Genomic DNA, 23266 nt, shown 5'->3' with positions numbered 1-23266 from the left:
GTGTGGGAAAGGCACAGGCCCTCCAAGCTTCTCTGCAGAGGAGGAGGTGGGTGAGATGAGGCGGGGCTGAAAAGGGAGGAAAGGACAGAGCCCACGCCCACCCACAATGCACATGCCCAGAAAACACAGACAGGCTGGGCCCCCAGTGTGGCAGTGGCTGGCTGGGCCGGGCTAGGCTGGAGACCCCTGGAACCCCTGCATCACCATTCATCCAGGTCCCCAAGTCCGTGTCCCCCTAACTCAGGCTGGCCTGGCCTCTCCCTTGGCCTCAGAAGGCCCTTTGGGTCTTGGCACAGCTGGCTCTGCCAGTGGGAGCTGGTGAGGAGGGGCTACAGTGGGCCTAGTGAGGCTACAGGGGACAGTAAACTAGGCTGGCAGGGTCCCCAGGCCTAGACATTACTCAGGGCGTTTTGCCCCCAGCAACCCAGGGCCCAGCAGACACCTCACCCTCCATGCAGCCCAGGCAGGGTGGATGCTGCTCTCTTCAGCAAGAGGTGGCCGCTTGGCCTGCCATACTTACAGGTGGACTTCACATGGGTTTTCTCATAGTTTGGGCAGTGGTATATGCTGATGTCGGGGGCTTCCTCCTCTTCCACTCCCAACACAGCTGAAACGAGATGTAACAGACCATCACCTAGGCACTCAGCACCCCCTCAAGCACTTTCCATCTGCCAAGCTCTATGGAGAATCCCTGCTCATCATCTAGGAACGTAGGCCAGATGGAGCACAGCTGTGTAGGGAATGTGTTCCACCAGGAAAGCAGGGCAGAGGAAAACAGCTAGAGAGATGTTATCCTGGAAAGGCATCTGCAGCCTGGACCCAGATGCAGCATCTGGATATGCCCCACTATGAGGACCCAATGAATGGGCCATGTGGCAGGCCTGCCAGGGTGAGGGTCACCAATGCCCTGTCACCCAGAGGACAAGGAAGGAAGAGAGAGTCTCAGAGCCAGGCTGTCCCCATTACTTCACCAGGGGTAGCCTGAGGGGGCAGAAAACACCAGAGGCAGCTTGAAGCCCCCTCCTGAAGGCCACACCATAGCCACCAATCCAGCTTATCCTCATGGGGGCCATGAAGAGGCCCAGACACACGCCTAGCAGCCTGGCCTTGGGACATGCCCAGGACTCCAGACACCATGACCACTCTTTCCTCATTCCCTCCCTGGAGTTCCTCCAGATCCCTTGTAAACCTGCTCAGAGATTTAGAACAAGAGAGCTCCTCCTATGCAGATGGCAGGGCTACAGGCCTTAAGTCATCTGAGGAATGAAGACAAAGAGTATCAAAGTACACAACCTAAGGCATCAATAAACTTCTCCAGAAGCAAACTCAACAAAATGGAAATGCTTTGTTTTATTTTGATACCTTCTACTTTTTTTTTAGTTAAAAGTGACACAAGGCCAGGCCTGTGGCTCATGTCTGTATTCCCAGCACTTTGGTAGGACAAAGTGGGCGGATCACTTGAGGTCAGGTGTTCCAGAGCAGCATGGCCAACATGGTGAAACCCTGTCTCTAATAAAAATACAAAAAATAAATTGGCCAGGGCATAGTGGTGCACACCTGTAATCCCAGCTACTTGGGAGGCTGAGGTGGGAGAATTGTTTGAACCTGGGAGGCAGAGCTTGCAGTGAGCCAAGACTGCACCACTGCACACCAGCCTGGGCAACAGAGTGAGACTCCATCTCAAAAAAAAAAAAAAGAGTGACACGAGAGTGGCCAAATAAAACTGACCAGCAAATTCAAAAATGGACATTTCCCCCAGGAAGCCCCAGAATGTTGCTATGGGAGGGGGTCAGGGCAGCAAGCTACCTGGAATGGAGGATACAGATGTGCATGAAGCAGACTGTTTTCACTCAGGGCAAACAAAAAAAACAATGAACATAAAGACACTGCTGACCTTAAGGAAATAAAAAAGGATTATAACAGAATACTATGAAAAAATTATAGGTCAATAAATTATGTAACCTGGATGAAATGGAGAAACGCTCAGAAGCACAAAAACTGCCACAACTGACTCAAAAAGAAATAGAACATTTGAACAGACCTATAACAAGAGATTAAATCCGTAATCAAAAAACCTCCCCCAAAAAGAAAACCCCAGAGCCACCACTAGTGAATTCTATCAAACATTTAAAGAAGAATAACACCAATCCTTCTCAAACTTTTCCAGAAAATAGAAGAGGGGGGAACGTTTGCTAACTCATTCTATGAGGTTAGCATTACCCCGAGTCCAAAGCCAGACAGAGACACTATAAGAAAAAAAAAACCACAGACCAGTATCTCTAATGAATATTGATGTAAAAATCCTCAACAAAATACCAGCAAATGAAGTCCAGCAGCACATTAAGGGGAAAACGCACCATGACCAAGTGGGATTTATCACAGGAATGCAAGGATGGTTCAGCACATGAAAGTAAATCAGTGCTTCAACCCCTGAAGCATCACATCCGACTGCAAGAAGAAAAGGATGCAAACCTGGGGCTCTGTCCTAGAGGCTAGGACAGCAGAAGTTGTGCTTCTCTTTCCTTCACCCAGGAGGACAGATCTCAAGTGGGTAAAACACAAGAAGCAGCAGGTCTCACCCGGCTCTTTCTCCTCAGCTGGCACTGCCCTCTGCCTCATTCCTATGTTCCCATCTCTCCCAATCCTTCCCCAATTCGCCATCCTTCCCAAGACACATTACACCATATTAACACAATGATGAAAATCCTACGTGATCATCTCAATTGATACAGAAAAGGCACTTAACAACATCCTTTCATGATAAAAACACTCCACAGACTAGGATTAGAGGAGAACTTCTTCAACATGATGAAAGCCATGGACGAAAAATTCACAGCAAACATTGTATACAATGGTGAAAGGCAGAAAGCTTTTCCCATAAGATGAGGAACAAAATAGGATGCCTATTCTTGCCACTTCTATTCAACACAGTACTGGAAGCTCTAAGCCAGAGCAATCAGGCAAATAAAATAAAATAAAAATAAATCCTGAAGTGAAAGGAGTCTGAATTGCAAAGGAAGATATAAATTTATCTTTACTTACATATGACATAATCCTATATATAAAATACTCTAAGGAATTCATACATAGAAAACCTTTCTATAGCTAATAAATTCAGAAGGGCTGGACACGGCAGCTCACACCTGTAATCCCAGCACTTTGGGAGACTGAGGAGGGTGGATCACGAGGTCAGGAGATCGAGACCATCCTGGCTAACATGGTGAAACCCCGTCTCTACTAAAACTACAAAACATTAGCTGGGTGTGGTGGCAGGCGCCTGTAATCCCAGCTACTTGAGAGGCTGAGCCAGGAGAATGGCGTAAAACCAGGAGGTGGAGCTTGCAGTGAGCAGAGATCACACCACTGCACTCCAGCTTGGGCGACATAGGGAGACTCCGTCTCAAAAAAAAAAAATTCAGAAGTTGTAGGTGCAAAAACAACACACAAAACCAGTTGGATTTCTATACACTAGCAATGAATAATCTGAAAATAAAACCAAGAAAGCAATTACCATTACAATAGCATCAAAAATAAAATATTAATATGTAAGAATAAATTTAACCTAGCAAGATTTGTACACTGCTGAAAGAGGTCTTAAAGGCTGCAAATAAACGGAAATACATCTCATGTTGATGAATTGGAAGACTTAATAGTGTTAAGACAGCAATACTACCTAAAAGAATCTACAGATTCAATGCAATCCATATCAAAATCCTAACAACTTTGTTTACAGAAATGGAAAAGCTAAGAAAACTTACATTTCCTGATTCAGAACTTACTACAAGGCTATGATAAAACAATGTGGCACTGGCATAAGGACAGATATATAGATCAATGGAATAGAACTAAGGCATCAGAAATAAACCCACACATCAACAGCCAATTGATTTTTGACCAGGGTTCCTAGACCATGCAATGGAGAAATAATAATCTCTTCAACAAATGATGCTAAAAAGTGGACATCTACATGCAAAGGAATAAAGATGGATGCCCACCTCACATCACAAACAAAAATTAACTAGAAATGATTGATAGCCTAAATATGAGCTAAAATTATAAAACTCTTAGAAGAAAACATTGGAATAAATCTTCTTGACCCTGGAATTGACAATAGATTCCTAGATATGTATGTCACCAAAAGCATGATCAATAAAAGAAAAAAATGCTAATTTGGATTCCATCAAAATTAAAAACTTTTTTGCATTAAAGGACACTATCGACAGAGTAAGAAAGCAAGTGAGTGACAAAACAGGAGAAAATATTTGCAAACCATAAATATCACAAGGGTATGGCATCCACAACATATAAAGAACTATTACAGTTCAACAATAAAAAGAAACAATCCAATTAATGAACAGGTAAATGACTCAGACATTTCTTCAAAGGAATATGCCAATGGCTAAGAAGCACATGAAAAGATAATATTCTCAGTCATTAAGGAAACTAAAATCAAAACTACAGTAAGGTATCACTTCACACCCACTAGGATAGCTACAATTTTTCTTTTTTTTTTTTTAAATGGAGACTTGTTCCATCTCCCAGGCTGGAGTGCAGTGGTGCAATATCGGCTCACTGCAACCTTCGCCTCCCCGGTTCAAGCAGTTCTTCTGTCTCAGCCTCCCAAGTAAGTGGGACTACCACACTTGGCTAATTTTTGCATTTTTAGTAGAGATGGCGTTTCACCTAGTTGGTCAGGCTGGTCTCAAACTCCTTACCTCACGTGATCCACTCACCTTGGCCTCCCAAAGTTCTGGGATTACAGGCGTGAGCCACCGCAACTAGCCAATTTTTTTTTAAAGTGAATGTTGGAGAGGATGTGGAGAAATCATGACCCTCTTATATCAATGGCAGAAATGTAAAATGGTGCAGGCACTGTGGAGAAAAATTTGATGTTTCCTCAGAAAATTAAACATAGAATTACAATGTGACCCAGCAATTCCACTGACAGACACATACCGAAAAGAATTAAGAATAGATACTCGCAGTGGGTTCTGTGGCTCATGCCTTTAATTCCAGCACTTTGGGAGGCCAAGGTGGGCAGATCACTTGAAATCAGGAGCTTGAGACCAGCCTGACCAACATGGCAAAACCCTGACTCTACCAAAAATACAAAAATTAGGTGTATTTTTTTGTATTTGTGCCACCACAGGGTGTGGTGGCACATACCTGTGGTCCTAACTACTCAGGAGGCTGAGGCACAAGAATCACTTCAACCTAGAAAGCAGAGGTTGCAGTGAGCTGAGACTGCACCAGTACACTCAAGCCTGGCCAACAGAGCAAGACTCTGTCTCAAAAAAAAGAAAAAGAAAAAGGAAAAAAGAAAAAAGAAAGAATAGGTACTCAAAAAAATCCTCGTACACAAATGTTTCTAACAGTGTTATTCACAATAACCAAAAAGTGGAAATAGCCCAAATGTCCACTTTCAGGTGAATGAATAAACAAAACGTAGTCTGTATATACAATGGAATATTATTCAGCCTTCAAAAGGAATGAGGTCCTGATACATCTACAATGTGGATGAATCTTGAAGGCATTATGCTAAATGAGAGAAGCATGACACATAAGGACTAATGCTGTATGATTCCACTCATGTGAAATGATAATATGTTTATAATAGGTCTATCCACAGAGACAGAAAGCTGACTAGTGGTGCCAGAGAGTGGGAGGAAAGAGGAATGAGGAGTTACAGTTTAGTGGGTACAGAGTTTCCTTTGGAAATTCAAATATTTTGAAGCTAGATAGAGGCAATGGTTGCATAGCATTGTGAATTTACTAAGCACTACTGAATTGTTAACTTTAAAATGATTAATATTATGCTATGTAAATTTTAACTCAATGAAAGAGGAAAAAAAAGAACTTGTCCCTGTGAGAGTGACAATGTCACCATGGCCTTCACCACCACCATCATCACCAACATTGCCACACCATCTTCATCACCACCTCAACCACCATCATCATTATCATTACCGCCATCACCAACATCACACCATCATCATCATCACCACCACCACCATCATCATCATCACCATCACCAGATGAGGTGAGACAGGAGAACTGCTTTCACCCAGGAGATGGAGGTTGCACCATCACCAACATTGCTACACCATCATCATCACCATCTCAACCACTATCATTACCACCCCCACCATCATCATCACCACCAACACCAATCACCACACCATCTCAACCACTATCACCACCACCATCATCATGACCATCACCACCACCATCACCAACATTGCTACACCATCATCTCAACCACTATCATCACCACCACCATCACCATCACCACCAACCCCACCACACCATCATTATCATCTCACCTACTATCATCACTAACATCACACCATTATCATCTCAACTACTATCACCTTCACCACCACCATCATTATCACCATCACCAACATTGCTACACCATCGTTATCATCATCTCAACCACTATCGCCACACCATCATTATCATCATCTCAACCACTATCATCACCACCACCATCACCAACACCATCACTGCCACAACATCATCTCAACCACTATCATCACCACCAACATCACCACACCGTCACTGTCATCATCTCAACCAGTCATCACCACCACCATCACCACCACCACCACACCATCATTATCATCATCTCAACCACTATCACCACCACCATCACCACACCATCATTATCATCATCTCAACCACTATCATCACCACCACCACCATCACCACCAACACCATCACTGCCACATCATCATCTCAACCACTATCATCACCACCACCATCACCACCACCATCACTGCCACATCATCATCTCAACCACTATCATCACCACCACCATCACCACACCATCATTGTCATCATCTCAACCAGTCATCACCACCACCATCACCAACACCACCATGCCAGCATTATCATCATCTCAACCACTATCATCACCACCACCATCATCACTATCACCATCACCAACACTGCCACACCATCATTATCATCTCAACCACCATCATCACCACCAACATCACCACACCATCATTGTCATCATCTCAAACAGTCATCACCACCATCACCAACACCACCACGCCAGCATTATCATCTCAACCACTATCATCACCACCAGCATCATTATCATCACCAACATCGCCACACCATCATTGTCATCACCCCCGCCACCATCATTGTCATCACCCCCATCACCATCATTATCATCACCTGAACCACCACCATCATCCTCCTCACTATCATCATCATCACCATCACCACCATCACAAACTCCATCATCACTAACTCTGGCTGAGCACTCACTCTGAGACAGGCAGCATGCCAAGAACTCTAATAGCATTGTTTTCCAACAACCCTGCAATAATGGGAATTCTTATTATTAGTCTTATTTATCAGAATATGGAAATTGAGGTATGAGAAGTGCCTGCCCATACACAGAATAGTCTCCTTATTTATTCACTGGGGATAGTACTGCCTTTGCCCTTGGGGCATTTACACATGCAAATGAATCCAGGCAAACAGATGGGTGGGCCTGGCCCAGAGAAAACACTTGTTAGGGTGAGCTGTTCCTACTGGTGCCCAATGTATCAGACTAACCCTGCCAGGCCACCAGGGTCTTGGGCCCCAGATGAGTGTTCTCTTCCACAGCCACCACAGTCCTGAGTTCTGAGAACAGAGCAAGAAGCCCAGAAAAAGATACTGGCAAATTGTTTTTGAAAATAAAAAATTCACTCTATCCTAGAATACAAGCTAAAATAAAGTCCACACAGTCCAAAGAGTCAAGTGTAAAAGAAAGGCTATTGGCTGGGCACAGTGGCTCATGCCTGTAATCCCAGCACTTTGGGAGGCTGAGGCGGGTGGATCATGAGGTCAGGAGATCGAGACCATCCTGGCTAACACGCTTAAACCCCGTCTCTACTAAAAGTACAAAAAATTAGCCAGGCATGGTGACACATGCCTGTAATCCCAGCTACTCAGGAGGCTGAGGCAGGAGAACTGCTTAAACCCGGGAGGTGGAAGTTGCAGTGAGCTGAGATCACACCACTGCACTCCAGCCTAGGTGACAGAGTGAGACTCCGCCAAAAAATAAAAAATAAAAAAGCCATCAAAAGCACAACGTGAGGGAATACTTGTCTGCTCTGCTCTCAGGGTGCAAAGTAACTTTCTTTATAAAGAAACAAACAAAAATTGGAAAGGAAACTCAGCAAGAACATTGATGGATGAAAATCATGCTCCAAAACACCAAAACAAACTTTAAAATGCACGCTATGAAAAATATTTACATCGAATATGGCAAAGTGTTAATATTCTTCCTTCATGAAGTTTATACTAAAGGTGTCTTCCTAATAGAAGTAAAGGCCCAAAGCCAGGAACTGTACCAGGGCTCAGCACTAGGACACGTGAAGAAGAGCTCAGCACAGAAGAGAGCAGGACAGGGCTGCAAAATGTCACGTGCACTGACCAGTGTCACGTATACCTCAGGTTCTCATCAGTGACACCAAGTTTCAGTCACATGCAAAGACTTCTGTGGGACCGGATGAGCTGGGAGCTGAGGACAGTCCCTTCAGCATCATCATTATTCATTTCAAAGACACATGTTACAATACATTGCCCTGGAGGGGAACCAGTTGAGCTCTTGCAGCCCAGAAATTAGACCCAGAATCCACACCATATGTCAGACCCCCCATCCATGTTGAGACCCCAAATCCACATCCACAGCCACATCCACACTCCATGTCCATGCCCACATCCATAGTCACACCCATGCCCCATGTCCACACCCTCACCTGGCCCCCAGGCTGTGCTCTCACTGCAGCATCTGGAGCAGACGAAGCCACAGGATGACCTATACCACCCTGACCTGGTTCTGCCACCATCCCAGCAGGGCCTCGCACGCACATGGACCATCACACACCCCTACCTGCCAGGCCTTTATGGGTTGGTGCTGACCCTGAGGCAGAAGGTCAGAGGTCAGACCACCAAACTCAGAGTAGAACAGACAGACTGACTCAGTGCTCAGTTAGCAGGGCCAGCAGTCCCTGAAAAATGCCTGTTCTCGGGACAAGACATGGGGTAAGGGGTTGGAGACACCAGGATCCTCACAGGGCCTTTGGACAGGAGCCCCCCACGAAGGACTCGCTCTCCAGGCTGGAGGTTGGAAGTCCAAATGGGTCTCAATGGGCTAAAATCAAGGTGCGGGCAAGGGCAGCTCCCTCTAGAAGCTCTAGGGAGAATCTGTTTCCACCTCCTCCAGTTCCTAGAGGCCGCCTGCACTCCCTGGCTCCTGGCCCCTTCCATGTTCAAAGCCAGTGATGGCCAGCCGAGCTCTCACAGACATCACCCTGACTCAACCCTCCTCCTGCCCTCCTCCCCTCCTAAGGACCACTGTGAGGACACTGCAGCTGTGGAGACATGCAGGGCAGCCTCCCCATCCACAGCTGGGTGAACAGCCCCAACTCCATCCACAGCTTCCCTTCCTCCTCTCTTGCCATGAAACTTAAAGTTGCAGGATTAGGACATGGGTGCCTTCAGGGGCTGTTATTCTGCCAACCAAGCTAAGAAACACACCTCAGGGTGACCTCTGGCTCGGCATATGGACAGGCTGGCTGGGCCCTGTCTGGACCCCAAGCCCAAACCGAAGCCTGCATGAGGCCCCAACTGTGCCTGTGAGTGTAAGGAAGTCCTAGTCTCCTCAAACTCCATCCCTCTGGCATCCCAGGCTCCCTGTGATGTAGCAGGGACAAGGTGCCAACAGCCATGGTGAGCCAGTGACTCAGCACGGGAAGATCAGGTGGGGATCTGGTCCTCACACTTGGCCCCGCCCTCCATGCAGTGCCCACTTGTGTGGCTCCAAGCTCTGGGCCAGTGTCTGTTGCAGGATGCTCTGCCCTGGCACAGCCAATCCACTTATAAAAGCAAGGGCCCCTGCGGGCTTCCTCCTTCCAGCACCACCCACCCCTGAGTCACCCACTGGGAGGATGAACTGGGTAGCACAGGTGACAGGCTTCACCTTGACCATGACAGCCGCCTCAGTCATCATTTGCTGCTTTGTGCAGGAGACCCCAAGAAACTGAGAGAAAAGAGAAGTGGTCACAGTGGGAGGGTCCTTCTGCTGTCCAAAAGAAGCTGAGTGAACCAAAGGCCTCAGCACCGCCCCCCCCCCCCCACCACCACCTGGGTGCCTGGGCCAGAGGCAGGAGCTGCATCCAGGGCCTGCCCACTGAGGGGTGACCACCGGGCTGCCCCTCTTCCCCTGCCAAGGCTGAAGGAAGTGGACCCTCCACAGGGATCCAGGCCAGATCCCCTGCTAGCACTGATCCTACATCTGCATTGCCGCTCCAACCCCCACTGCCTGTGCCACCAACCGTGACAGTGGCCACTTGGCAAGTGAAACTAAGTCCCGGGGCTTTCAGCTTGGTTCTGTCACTAGCTGTGGTTATATGCTGAGGAGACAGCACCTAACTCCCGGGGCTGCTGCTGGGATCCAGGGCCCCGACTGTGCATGATCCAGCACACTGAGCTCCATCGGGGCCATCCTGTCCTCACAGGAGAGACTGTTTGCTGACACTGGGCATGTATTTTATTGCACCAGAATTAAGACTCTCTAAATGCCCCCTAAGAAATTACTTGGAAAATTGGCAAAATGAAAAAATAAGAGGAGAATAATAGCTACAGAAAAATGGAAAACATTTTCCTTGCACTAAAGCTAGGAGCATAAGACACTGAGAATCTGAAGGAGACTAGGTAACACCAAACCAGTTTACAGCATCCCAAGGCCATGTTAGTGGATGAGTTCATTATTTCAGAGACAAAAACAGGCACACGCTTCCCATTAACACAAAACCAACCTCACCTCCTCACTAATGCAGAGTGGCCAATTCCCAGATGTCCACGTGCTTGTGGGCTGTGGGTGGCTTTCCTTGCATCTCAGCTGACAGATGGCCTATTGCGGGACTTTATGATCATGTGATTTAATACTTAATAAACTTATATATATATATATATATATAATATCTATCTCTCTCTCCTATTTGCTCTGTTCCTCTAGAGAACCCTAACTAATACAAACACCATAGGAAATGTCCAAGAAAAAGAAAACTGAAAGGGGTCGGGAGTGGGGAGTGTAGAATTCAGACACTTCTAGAGGCCCCACAATTGTCTGTGAGGATCTCTAAGAAGCCTGTCTGCTCTCTAGGAAGGCAGCCCGCTCCCCGCCAAACCTGCGCTCCCTCCCAGGTGCTGCTCTGGCTGCCTAAGATCCTCAGGCAAGGGCAGCCCCAGAGGGGAAGTGGCTCTTCTGAGCTTTTCCCACAGGAATCCCTGCTCTGCAGACAGGACACAGTGGCTCTCTCATGAGTGACATGGAATTCTGAGCCCAAGCATGCCAGTGACAGCCCTGCTCATGGAGCTGTGGCCCTGCTGCAGGCCACAGGGCACAGTCTCCCATGGGGCCTTGAGTGGGCTAGGGGCTGTCTTCAGGGGGCCTGGAGGGTCCAGCACAGAAGCCCAGCCCTGGCCCTTGGCTCAGACACCCTTCAACCATGCCACCCTCCAGACCAGGCCAAGACTGGAATGAGCTCCTGAACAGTACAACTGGATTGCATTCCTGGTTTCTTGTATTGTTGTTAAGAACATCCATTTAATGTAAACCATAATTTTTGAACCTGATTTTGACATTAAAAAAAAAATTGGCTGGCTGTGGTGGCTGACACCCATAATCCCAGCACTTGAGAGGCCGAGACGGGCGGATCACCTGAAGTCAGGAGTTCGAGACCAGCCTGGCCAACATGACGAAACCCCATCTCTACTAAAAATAGAAAATCAGCCAGGTGTGGCACATGCCTGTAATCCCAACTACTTAGGAGGCCGAAGCAGGTGAATCGCTTGAATCCCACAGTTGCCATTATCCCAATTAGTCTCTCAGTCTGAGTCTCTGCCACTTTCCTTTTATTCTCCCACCACTTTCCTTACTCATACTTTCAGAGACACCATCCTGACCCCCACAGCAGTAAGCCTCTCTTATATGGTTCTTATAACAACTGTAATTACGTAACCAGATGATACGTTCTTTAATATCCACTGTTGTACTAGAATGTAAATTCCATGGGAGCAGGGAAGGTATCTTTCTTGTAATCGTTTTATCCCCTACGGTCGGGAGTTTTAAAAGGCAATCAGTAAATGCTTGCTAAGGAAAGAAAAATGAACTGGAATGTTACACCCTCTCTTGCTGCCCTCAACAACCACCTTTTTACTGCCTAGGGCAGTATGCTTCTAACTGTTGTCCAAGAACAAGTGGTCTCTGCGAGTCTACCAACCAGTCTACAGGTAATTAGGTGATCTCAGAGGAAGGGACCCTTCAATGATTACCTTCACCTGTGTTTTACAAACTTGAACTGTCAAATAGTATTTCTATAATAATCCTACTTCTTTAATGAGTGAAAATCTCTATACCATAAACCAGCAGCCTCTTTCCTTTATCTTGCTTCCAAGTCTTGACAATCAGAAATGTGTATCTTTTCCAGGCAACCAACCACGCAATATTTTCCTAAAGAAGCTAAATGTTCAAGAAAAAGAAATACATGTATGTTCAAAGAAAACATACATTTAGAAAGCCCCCAACAATAAAGTTAGCTCTCCACCAACTGACCCTAGCCCATGGACAGGAACTTCCAATTGTCTCACATTTAGGAGGATATTTACATTTTTTTTTTCCAACTTGAGGTATAATTGACAAAATTTATATAATTTAAGGTGTACATGATGATTTAATATATGTATACATTCTGAAATGATTACTACAATCGACACATCCATCATCACAGTTACTGTGTGTGTGCATGTAAAATATTAAAGATCTAAAAGTTGGCCAGGCGCGATGACTCATGCTGTAATTCCAGCACTTTGAGAGGCTGAGACAGGCAGATCACTTGAGGACAGGAGTTTGAGACCAGCCTGGCCAACATGGTGAAATCTCATCTCTACTAAAAATACAAAATGTAGCCAGGCATGGTGGCACATGCTTGTAATCCCAGCTACTCGGGTGGCTGAGGCACAGGAAATCTCTTGAACCCAGGAGGTGGAGATTGCAGTAAGCTGAGATTGTGCCACTGCATTCTAGCTTGGGCGACAGAATGAGACTCTGTCTCAAAAAAACAAACAAACAAAACTTAGACATTTAAAGTGAAAACAGCTCAGAATCACCAGGTATAAGGAAATCTTATTAACACGACAGAAAAAGAACACAACTAATTTTGAGACGACAGAGGAATGAGAACTTCAAAAAACGGTAAATTATTAATATCTAAAAAATACTTAAAAATTTAAAGAATGCTATTTTTACAATAAAGAGAGCAGGCTGGGTGTGGTGGCTCACACCTGTAATCTCAGCACTTTAGGAGGCCCAGGCAGGTGGATCACCTGAAGTCAGGAGTTTGAGACCAGCCCGGCCAACATAGTGAAATTTCGTCTCTACTAAAAATACAAAAATTAGGCAGGCATTGTGGCGGGTGCCTGTAATCCCAGCTACTCAGGAAGCTGAGGCAGGAGAATCGCTTGAACCCAGGGGGTGGAGATTTCAGAGAGCTGAGATTGTGCCACTGCACTCCAGCCTGGGTGGCAGAGTGAAACCCCATCTTAAAAATATAAAATAAAATGAAATAAAATAAAAATAAATTAAAATTGAAAGCATAAGAACAAAAGAGAACACTGAGAATGTTAAATATACAGTACAGTATGTTGGGAATCCCCAGGATCCTCCACAGGTTCAGTGTTCTCTAGAAGGACTCACAGGACTCAGCATACAGTCATTTTCATAGCTATGATTTATTACAGCAAAATAATACAAAGCAAAATGTAGCCCTGAAGAAAAAAAATGCATACTTGTATCTTTACAGGCACACACGTGTATACATGTATGTATAAGCACATTGTTTTTCTTCAGGGCTACACAAACCTGATCATGTCTTCCTTGTATTTTTTCATATTTTGTTGCTAGGGAGCTCAAATAAAATTCAGAATCCAAATATAAAAATACCATCAGATTTATAGCCTAAACCTGTGATGCCCTGCCTCCCTGATTCTAACCCCTATTTCACATTTACTTTTCCCATATGCTTGAAGTGTAAAATTGTGTATGTGTATATGTATGTGTGTGTATATATGTATACATGTATGTGTGTGTGTATATATATAAAAATGCCTGTGTATATAAATATACGCATGTGTGTGTGGGTGTGTGCGTGTGTAGTGTTAATTTAATTGGCTTCAAATTCTTGTTAAAATTGGGTCCCCCATATATAAATAATCAAGCACAATAAAGCTTTGTTCAACAATCAAGCACAAATAAAAGCTCTCTTGTTCCAGTTAAGTGTTAATTTTACCAACAGTAAGAGTGTAAATCACCAAGATAAGTATTATGGGATACAGACTGTTAGATTATCCCTTCTTCTGTGACTCTAACTCCTATTGTCAATTTCTAAAACAACTGTAAGTACTTACATAACAATAATTTATGTTGTTTTAATTGAAAAAATTCCTGGCATGCCTGTCTTTGATAAAAACAAATTATTCTTTTCTAATATCACTGAGGAGCTTTATTTAGAAAATGTTATAAGTAAAAAAGTAAAACTTATAACTAGGTTTTCCACCTATGCCTTGTTGACTTCTTGCTTCTAAGCACTTCCTTTTGCTGTCAAATGTGTTGTGCTTTATATAATAAATTGCAAGATCATTTTATATTAAGCATCATTTATTTTATACTGCAAATATGTTCCCCTCCCATTTTCCTTGTTAACACATCCAGATTTGGTAGCAAATAAGTAGCAAAACAAGGCAACGTTCTGCTTTCAGGACTCCTTTCTCTTAAAAAGATATTTAAACATGATCAATCATGGAAATTTTTCTTATAGGAATATGTATCTGTGTCCACAATTCAGAGATTCTGGGGTTAGACAGTAGCCATTGATAGCTCTGGCTTTTAATGGGCCTGAGGGGGCATTTCTTGTTATTATCAAAAAATTATGTTACAACTTTAACTACAAGTGTTTAAAACATTTATATAGGGTCCAAATTTAGATCCAATAGTATGACAATTTTATCATGCTTAAAAACTTAACTTTCTTTGGTCACAGAAAAAGCACCACAGTTTTGCTATTTTTTTTTAAATTTAGAAGAGGGTAGAGAAAAAATAACAAATCAAAGACTGTCGATTACCCCAAGTTAATAAATGTTGACATTTTTTCAAATATTTAAAGATATTAAATATTACAAAGAAAATGTAAATAGCTGTTTTTCTCTACCTTCTCGGACAACCACCATCAGACACTTTGTAGATGTCCTGCAAGACCCTTTGTATATTTAATATGTGAAGTTATACACATAAAAAATAGCTTTGAAACAAAAGCAGTAACAATCCTTTCCTTATTGTCTGTGGACTAGACTGCCAAAAGCCACAGGATTAGAAGTGCTAGTTATCTTACTACATTCACCATACAACTATTTTCATTAAGCCCTATCATGGAGGGCTTCCTTCATGGAAGTGAGCTCCTTCTAAAATTTAACCTCTGACTTCAATTAGACCAAATGAATACATTTTGAAGATATTTTTATTTTACTAAGAATTTTAACACTGTCTTTATTTCCCAAACATTACTGAAGTCACATGAAATAAAAGGCATCAGACCTTCTATTTTTTTGACAAAAAATTTGAGAGCTTTCATTTTCTTTTAAGCCAAGCTATTAAAGCTCTTTTATATGTACATCACATACACACCACTTCTAGACAGGAGAAGATCTAGCAGTTGTGAATTTTTCTTTCCCATTTTATGAACCATAACACAACTCCACAGACCCCTATGACGTGATTAAACTTTCTGATTTGTTCTGTATTTCCCTCTTTGGTAACTAGTCATTCTACTTTAAGACAAGAATTTGCCATACAAGATTCTCTCTCAAATAACATTTGTTTCCTTCGTAACTTTTCTTACCATAAATACATCTTCATATCCACAACTTTCTTTAGATCTCTCTCCCCTACTAATTTCTGATGCCTACCCAAACCAAAAAGGTCAGACAATGCAAAGCAAAACAGAGGAGAGCCTGAGATTTCGAGAGGGACCTGTCTGTTTAAAGTTCTTGGGGTTCCATGAAGAAAACAGGTTTCTCCTAAAATGGGGTTTGTGACACCTTCTGTTTTCTTTAAGGAGTCCCAGGCTGTCGCAAATTACCTTAGATCCAGATCCTCTCATGTGGGCATCAAGAGTGGCAATAAGACAAACCAGGGAAATAATTCAGACAACTGAGCAGAAAAAGAAAAACTTACTAAAGTCCCCACTCTAAAGATGGACAAACTGAGGCACCATGCAGTTTAAAAATTCATGTTCACATCGAGTTAGGCTCCACAGCTCTCTCTCACCATCCTGTAAGTTTGGCAACTCTATGCCCAGTCACTGGTGCACCTGTACGGTAGCTCATGGTCCCCCTGGAGCTTAGAACCTGGGTTTCATTCCTGCTCTATGACTAGATAATAAAACAATTTTCCTCTGAATTTGTTGGATTCTAACTCTGTATATCTCTAATTTTATTAATATTATTCAATCTTAAAGGCGGCTGTGATGTCTTTAATCTTTAGAAATATTAAACCTATAAACAAAGGACTCTATGAAATTAAATAGTATTCAAATTTCTATATGCTTTAAAACTTGGACACAATGTATTGAGAAACACACCTATGAAACTGCACCCAATCAACTCGGAACAAAAATTTGGATATTATCTTTTCAATACAAGCTATCTAGTGGTATTTATACATATTCTTCCGTATATCAACAGTATCTTACATGCTCATAATGTCAAAAATAACTAAAAAGTATCCAAATTCTAGGCCTTACACATTTCTAAAAAATGATACAATATAGATTGTCTTAAAGCAGTCAAGAAAATGCATAAACTCCTAGAGGAATCAACAAAAACATAACAGTAATAATAAAAAGAGTTCACACCAAAGGTAGTAATACTAAGAACAAAAGAGAGCTCAACACCCCAGGTTCTTTGAGGCAAAAGTTATTAAAGCCTTGCTTTGGTTGTGATTCTTTGTCTTAAAACATATACAGCTGGATGTGGTGGCTCACACCTGTAACTCCAGCACTTTGGGAGGCCGAGGCGGGTGGATCACCTGAGGTCAGGCGTTCTAGACCAGCCTGGCCAACATGATGAAACCCCATCTCTACTGAAAATACAAAAATTAGCCAGGAGTGGCAGCAGGCGCCTGTAATCCCAGCTACTCAGGGGGCCAAGGCAGGAGAACTGCTTGAACCCGGAAGGTGGGGGTCGCAGTGAGCTGAGATCATGCCATCATACTGCAGCCTGGGGTACAAGAGCAAGACTTCGTCTTCAAAAAGAAAAAAATTACACAAGATTCTCCCCGCTTCCTTTTTCTCTTGCAAAGAGGTGGTGATGAATCAGGTTTGCTCATACAGATGACAACACTCTTGAAAATGGTGGCAGAGAGCTGGACACGGTGGCTCACACCTGTAATCCCTGCACTTTGGGAGGCTGAGGCAGGTGGATCACTTGAGGTCAGTAGTTCAAGGCCAGCCTGACCAACATGGAGAAACCCCATCTCTACTAAAAACACAAAATTAGCAGGGCACGGTGGGGCACATGCCTGTAATCCCAGCTACTCAGGAGGCTGAGGCAGGAGAATCTCTTGAACCCGGGAGGTGGAGGTTGCAGTGAGCCGAGATCACCCCACTGCATTCCAGCCTGGGCAAGAAAATGGTGGCAGAGAAATAAAATGAAGGGAATACAGTTCACTTAATAATCTCATAAATTACAATGTATCACCACCGTGACTTTTGCATAGCTCCAGACAAATACGTTAAACAGATGAAATGGCTGTTTGTTGCCAATATTCTATGTGATGCTTCATTTTTTGATTCCTTGAATAACTACTTTAAGCACATTAACCCATTTATGACATAGGCTGCAATTTTTTGAATTTTTGCATGAGTGAAAAATCAGACCTTGTCGACGACCCTGAGTAGTAGGATATAAGTAACTCTCTCATGCTTAGCATTCCAATAATGGAACGCTAGGCCTAAGTGGGTTAACACGAGCGTGAAAGCATAGTTATTCAAGTAACTATACCACCGTTTTTTTCCTCATCTCTAAAACATAATAAGGAACATGTTGTTTCAAAAACACAACAGTGCCAAGTAGTTTCTTTTTAACTCAGTTTTGGTTTGTTGTCTTGGCATAAAGAAAAAAAAGCGGAGAAGAAAGAATAGAAACATGAAATAGAAGCAGCAACAAAAAAAAAAATGAAGACGAACAAGATGAAGAAAAGAACATACAGACTGGAAAAAAGAAAAAAGAACAGGTGTGCGAAGTAGAAGGCCTATTATGATACCTTTTATCCCCTCCCCAATTCATGAAGTTTGAAAAAGTCCAAAACTACCACGACAGAAAAGCAGCAAAAAAGATACACAAATACTCACCCCCTAAATTTTGTTAAGAATGAGATAATGCTGCCACTCACGCCTGGCCCAGTCAACAGGAAGAGAGCACCCTGCAGAGATTGCTGGAGAAGGGGGAGGACTCCTCCTTTCCCTAGGTGTGCCTCCACCACTGCCACTGAGGCCCGCAGTATAGCACCCACAGGTTCCTCCCCACCCCAGTTCAGCTGCGCCCTGCAGCACTCCTACTCTCCCTTCCTGGCCCCCCGACTTGCTGCTGCTACCACCACTAGCACCGATGCCAATACAACCACTGTCACCTTCAATACAGCAACCCACCCTACAAGGTTCCTGCCACCTTGCCCCCGCAGGCACCCTCCTATCACTCTGATAGAGCTGCAGTCTCCATCACTGTCAACAATTGCATGAGATGAGCTGCAGTCACTACACAGGCAGGCTCCAGCGTACCACAGGTGACTCCTCCTTCTCCTCCTCCAGCCTGGCTTGGAGCAGCTAGGCAGGCAAAGCCAGAATAGCCTAGAATGAGATGCAGGGAGTGGTAGTGTTAGAGTCTCACCTTGTCATGCTGGCCACTGGGTGGCAGGAACCAGTTTCAGTGAAGGCACTCACACCCACCCTCCAAAGTCCAGCCTCTCCTTCTGGCAAAAGCTGGCCAGGAACTGGGACCTGGGGTGGGTGTGAGTGCCTTCGCTGAAACTGCCCCCAGCCAAGTGCAGCTGGCCAGAAATTGCTGGGCCCAGCGGGGCTGAGGGAGCAGGAGTAGAAGAAACTCAGACCTAGCCAGCCATCCCCCCCCAAGAGCTGGTTTCCGTTCCTGACACCTCCACCCACACTGCCCTGTCCCCACTGTCCCCCGTGATGCCCACTACTCCCTGCCCGGTAGTCCCAGGTGGTCTCTGCAACACAGAGCATGGAGGCGTGGGCCGGGGAGCCACTGTGGGTGTGGGGGCTCTGCCATGCTCGAGAGTGCATGAACAGGAAGACATCATCCACTAGAGTCTGGAGTTGAGAAAAGGAGAACGGTCACCAGAAGGAGGCCACTGCTGTCACTGTCACCTCTGCAGCCCACCAACGCCGTTGCCAGTGTACCCTCGACAGCACCCCTAACCTGCCCCCTGCCGCTGGAGGTGTATCCCCCGGATATCACACCCAACACACCCCGTGCCAGTTTGCAGGCACAGTAACCCCCTAACCACCCGTCCACAGGCAGTGTAGCACCGGATAGTGCCCACAACCTGACCCAGCTACGGGTGTTGCTGCACTAGATAGTACCCCAAACCTGTCCCTCACACATGCCCTGCCATGGTCAGCACAGCTCCTGATAGCACGTCCCAAGGGCAGTGCAGCACCCAACAATGCCCCTAAACCACCCCCTACTACCAGCATTGGAGCTCCAGATAACCACCCGCCCCCTGCCGCAGGCAGTGCAGCAGAATATAGCACCCCTAAGCCGTCCCCTGCCACCAGCAGTACATGTTAGTGCACACAACTTGCCTCCCCCAAACACCCCCACCACTGTGGGCAATGTAGCCCCTGATAGGCAGCCAACCCGCCCCACCACCAGCAATGCAACCCTGGAGAGTGCCCCCAACCAGCCCCCTATCACAGGCAGGGCAGCCTCTGGCAGTGAGCCCCAATAGGACACCCAATCCCTGCCCCCAGAGGCAGGCAGTGCAGCCCCGGATAACTCACCACTCTGGCCGAGCTACAGTGTCCGACGTCACCTCCAACTGCAGTGAGGCGAGCCGCAGTGGCGCAAGCTCCAGCCTCCAGCATGTGGCAGTGCCTCTCCCTTCCACTTGTCCTCCTGTCCCGCAGGAGATGCTCCCGCGGCCGGCTGCCCTCCTACAGCTCCACCCCCTCCACCAACCGCAGCCCAGTGCCCCGGGAGGAATCCGCTAGCAGCCCCTTGCCCTAGTTCTCTAACCCAGGTACCGAGCGCCACCACTGAAAAACCTGACACGACCTGACGCCGCCTCAGCATGCTTTATATAGCGAGGTTAAGGCACAGGCAGTTCCTGGACTACATGTTCTGATTGGACGAGAGAAAAACCACTAGGCCTACTCTGATTGGACTTTATTTTCATGCTGTGATTGGTTGTCTTAAGGCTTGCTCTCATCCAATCAGAACATGATAATAAAGTCCAATCCGAGTAACCCTGGAGGTTTCTTCTCATCCAATCAGAACATGCAGTCCAGGAATCCTCCTGTATATAACCTCAGTATATGACTGCTGCTGAAGGGAACTCAGGCCTTTCCAACTTCTGCTCTGTTCCTGTGTAGAGCTGCTTAGTGCCAGGCTTAGAAGACCAAGAATGGGTTATCAGCGTCTGTACGCTGGATGCTGGGGCCGAGACAACATGGTCTCGCCTCCCTGCGGTTGGCAGTGGTGGCGACGGAGATGGCAGCGCGGCTGGAGAGGTAGGAGAAGGAAAATAGTTTTGGGATAGATGGAGGGGGTTAAAGAGGGTGGTTAGGAGTTAAAGTGGGTGGTTAGTGCCAAAGGGAAAAGAGGATAGCGAGCAGGAGATGGTGTTGCAAAAAGACGATAGGAAAAAGATGGTGGGAAAAAAAAGTTTTGGGTAGATGGAGGGGGAAAAACAGGGTGGGGAGCGGGAGGGAGGGAAGGTTTTCCAGAAAGACTGTGGTTGAAAAGTTTATGGGTAGATGGAGGGGGAAAAGAGAGTGGCAAGTGGGAGCAGGAAAGCAAGCGTGATAAACGGGGGGAGCGGGGGTGAGCAGTAGGGAAAGAAGGTTTTGTGGAAAAAAAATGGGGAGAAAGGTTCTGGTTAGACAGAGGGAAAAGAGGATAACAAGTAGGGAAAGGAAAAAGGGTAGCTAGCGGGAGGAAGACAAGGTTTTGCGAAAAGATAGTGGGCAGAAAAGAAAGACGGTGGAGAAAGAAAAGACGGTGGGTAAAAAGTGTTTGGTAGATGGAGCGGAGAAAGAGGGTTGGGAAAAAAGGGAAAATAGTTTGGGGTAGATGGAGGGCAAAAAAGAGAGTGGCAAGCAGGATAGGTCAAAGAAGAGAACGAGTGGGAAGGGGGGATGACTTCGTGAAAAGACGGTGGGGAAAATTTGGGGGGATAGATGGAGGGCGAAAAGAGGGAGGTGAGCAGGAGCAGGGAGAAGGCTTCACGAAAAGACGGTGGGAAAAATTTTGGGGGGTAGTTGGAGGGGGAAAAGAGGGAGGTGAGCAGGAGTGGGTAGAAGGCTTTGCTTAAAGATGGTGGGGAAATGTTTTTGGGTAGATGGAGAAGGGAAAGAGGGTGGCAAGGAGGAGCGGAGGGAAAGACGATGAGGAAAACAGTTTTGGGTAGATGAAGGGGTAAAAGAGGGTGGTTTGCAGCAGGAGTGGGGAGAAGGCTTTGGGAAAAGACAGGGGGAAATGTTTTTGCTTAGATGAAGGAGCAAAAGAGGATGATGAGAGTGGGACGGGGAAAAAGAAGGTGGCCAGGGAGAAGGGGAAAAGGCAGTGGGAAAAGTCAGTGCGGAAAGTGTTTGGGTAGACGGATGGGGGAAGAGTGGTGAGCAGGAGAGTAGAGAAGGGTTTGCGAAATAACGGTGGGGAAAAAATGGTGGGGAAAAAGTTTTGGGCTAGTTGGAGGAAGAAAAAGGGTGGCGAGGGGGAGGGGGCCAAAGGCCGTCGGGAAAAGAAGGTGGGGAAATAAAGGTGGGAGACAAAGGTTTTGGGTAGATTTTTTAAAAATCAGATTATTTGTATTTTTGCTTTTGAGTAGTTTGAGTTCTTTATATATTTTGTGTCTTAACTCCTTGGTTGATGCATAGTTTGCAAATGCTTTCTTCCATTCTCTGGGTTGTTTCTTCATTCTACTGATTGCTTCCTCTGCTTTGCAGAAGCCTTTAAGTTTAATGTAATTACACCTTTGCTTTTGTTGCTTGTGCTTTTGATATCTATTTGAAAATTCTTTGACCTAACCAATTTCATGAAGCGTTTATCCTGTGTTTTCTTCTCTAGTGCTTTCATAGTTTCAGGTCCTACATTTAAATTTTTATTTTAAGTAGATTTTTGTATTTGGTAAGATAACAGCCTAGATGGATTTTTGTACATGTGGCTGTTAGGTTTTCCTAGCACAGTTTATTGAAGAGATTGTCCTTCCTGAATGTGTATTCTTGGTGCCTTAGTTAAAAATGAGTTGACTGTAAATGCGTGAATTTATTTCTGATTTCTCTATTCTGTTTCATTTGTCTTTCTGTCATTCCTTCACTTCTCTGTCTCTCCCCCGCCCGTTTTTTTGATAATCCCAGCTGCTCTGATAGTACCTGGCTTACTATAGATTTGTAGTATATTTTGAAATAAGGTAGTGTGATGACTCCAGCATTTCTTTTTATTCCAGATTCTTTTGTCTATCTGAGGTATTTTGCATTTCCATGTGAATTTTAGGATTGTTTTCTAGTTCTTTGAAGAATGTCTTTTGTAATTTAACGCGGATTGCATTGATTCTGTAGATCACGTTGGATGATATAGATATTTTAACAATATTCTTCTGGTGCATGGACATGGAATATCTTTGTATTTACTTGTGTCTGCTTTAGTATCTTTCATCTATGCTTTATAGTTTTCATTGTGGGATCTTCTGTTAACTTTTTGGTGAAGTTTATCCCTAGATATCATTTTTTTGGTAATGAAATAGATTTCTTGATTTTTTTCTTAGGTATTTCACTATTGGTGCATGGGTGTGCACCAGTTTTTGTATATTGATATTGTGTCTTGCAACTTGACTAAATTTATAATTTCTAGTAGGTTTTTTGGTGGAATCTTTAGGGTTCTCTACTTGTATATGTGTATATAT

The 23266-nt window shown here is 44.9% G+C and overlaps 1 long non-coding RNA gene across 1 annotated transcript in view; it reads right to left on the bottom strand.

Annotated features, from left to right (window-relative positions):
* The window catches only part of LOC129012631 (uncharacterized), a 28268-nt gene extending 7851 nt beyond the window's left edge, over nucleotides 1–20417 (bottom strand). The window contains exons 1-2 of the long non-coding RNA XR_008493658.2: nucleotides 20145–20417; nucleotides 521–607 (exon numbers count right to left, since the gene is read on the bottom strand). This is a non-coding gene — a long non-coding RNA (uncharacterized LOC129012631). The remainder of the gene's footprint in view (nucleotides 1–520; nucleotides 608–20144) is intronic.
* Nucleotides 20418–23266: the final 2849 nt, after the last annotated feature.

This window comes from Pongo pygmaeus, chromosome 15 (genome assembly GCF_028885625.2).
Source record: "Pongo pygmaeus isolate AG05252 chromosome 15, NHGRI_mPonPyg2-v2.0_pri, whole genome shotgun sequence".
Taxonomy (NCBI): Eukaryota; Metazoa; Chordata; class Mammalia; order Primates; family Hominidae; genus Pongo; species Pongo pygmaeus.
The sequence above is the reverse complement of the archived record's forward strand: the minus strand, read 5'-3'. Positions and strand labels throughout refer to the sequence as shown.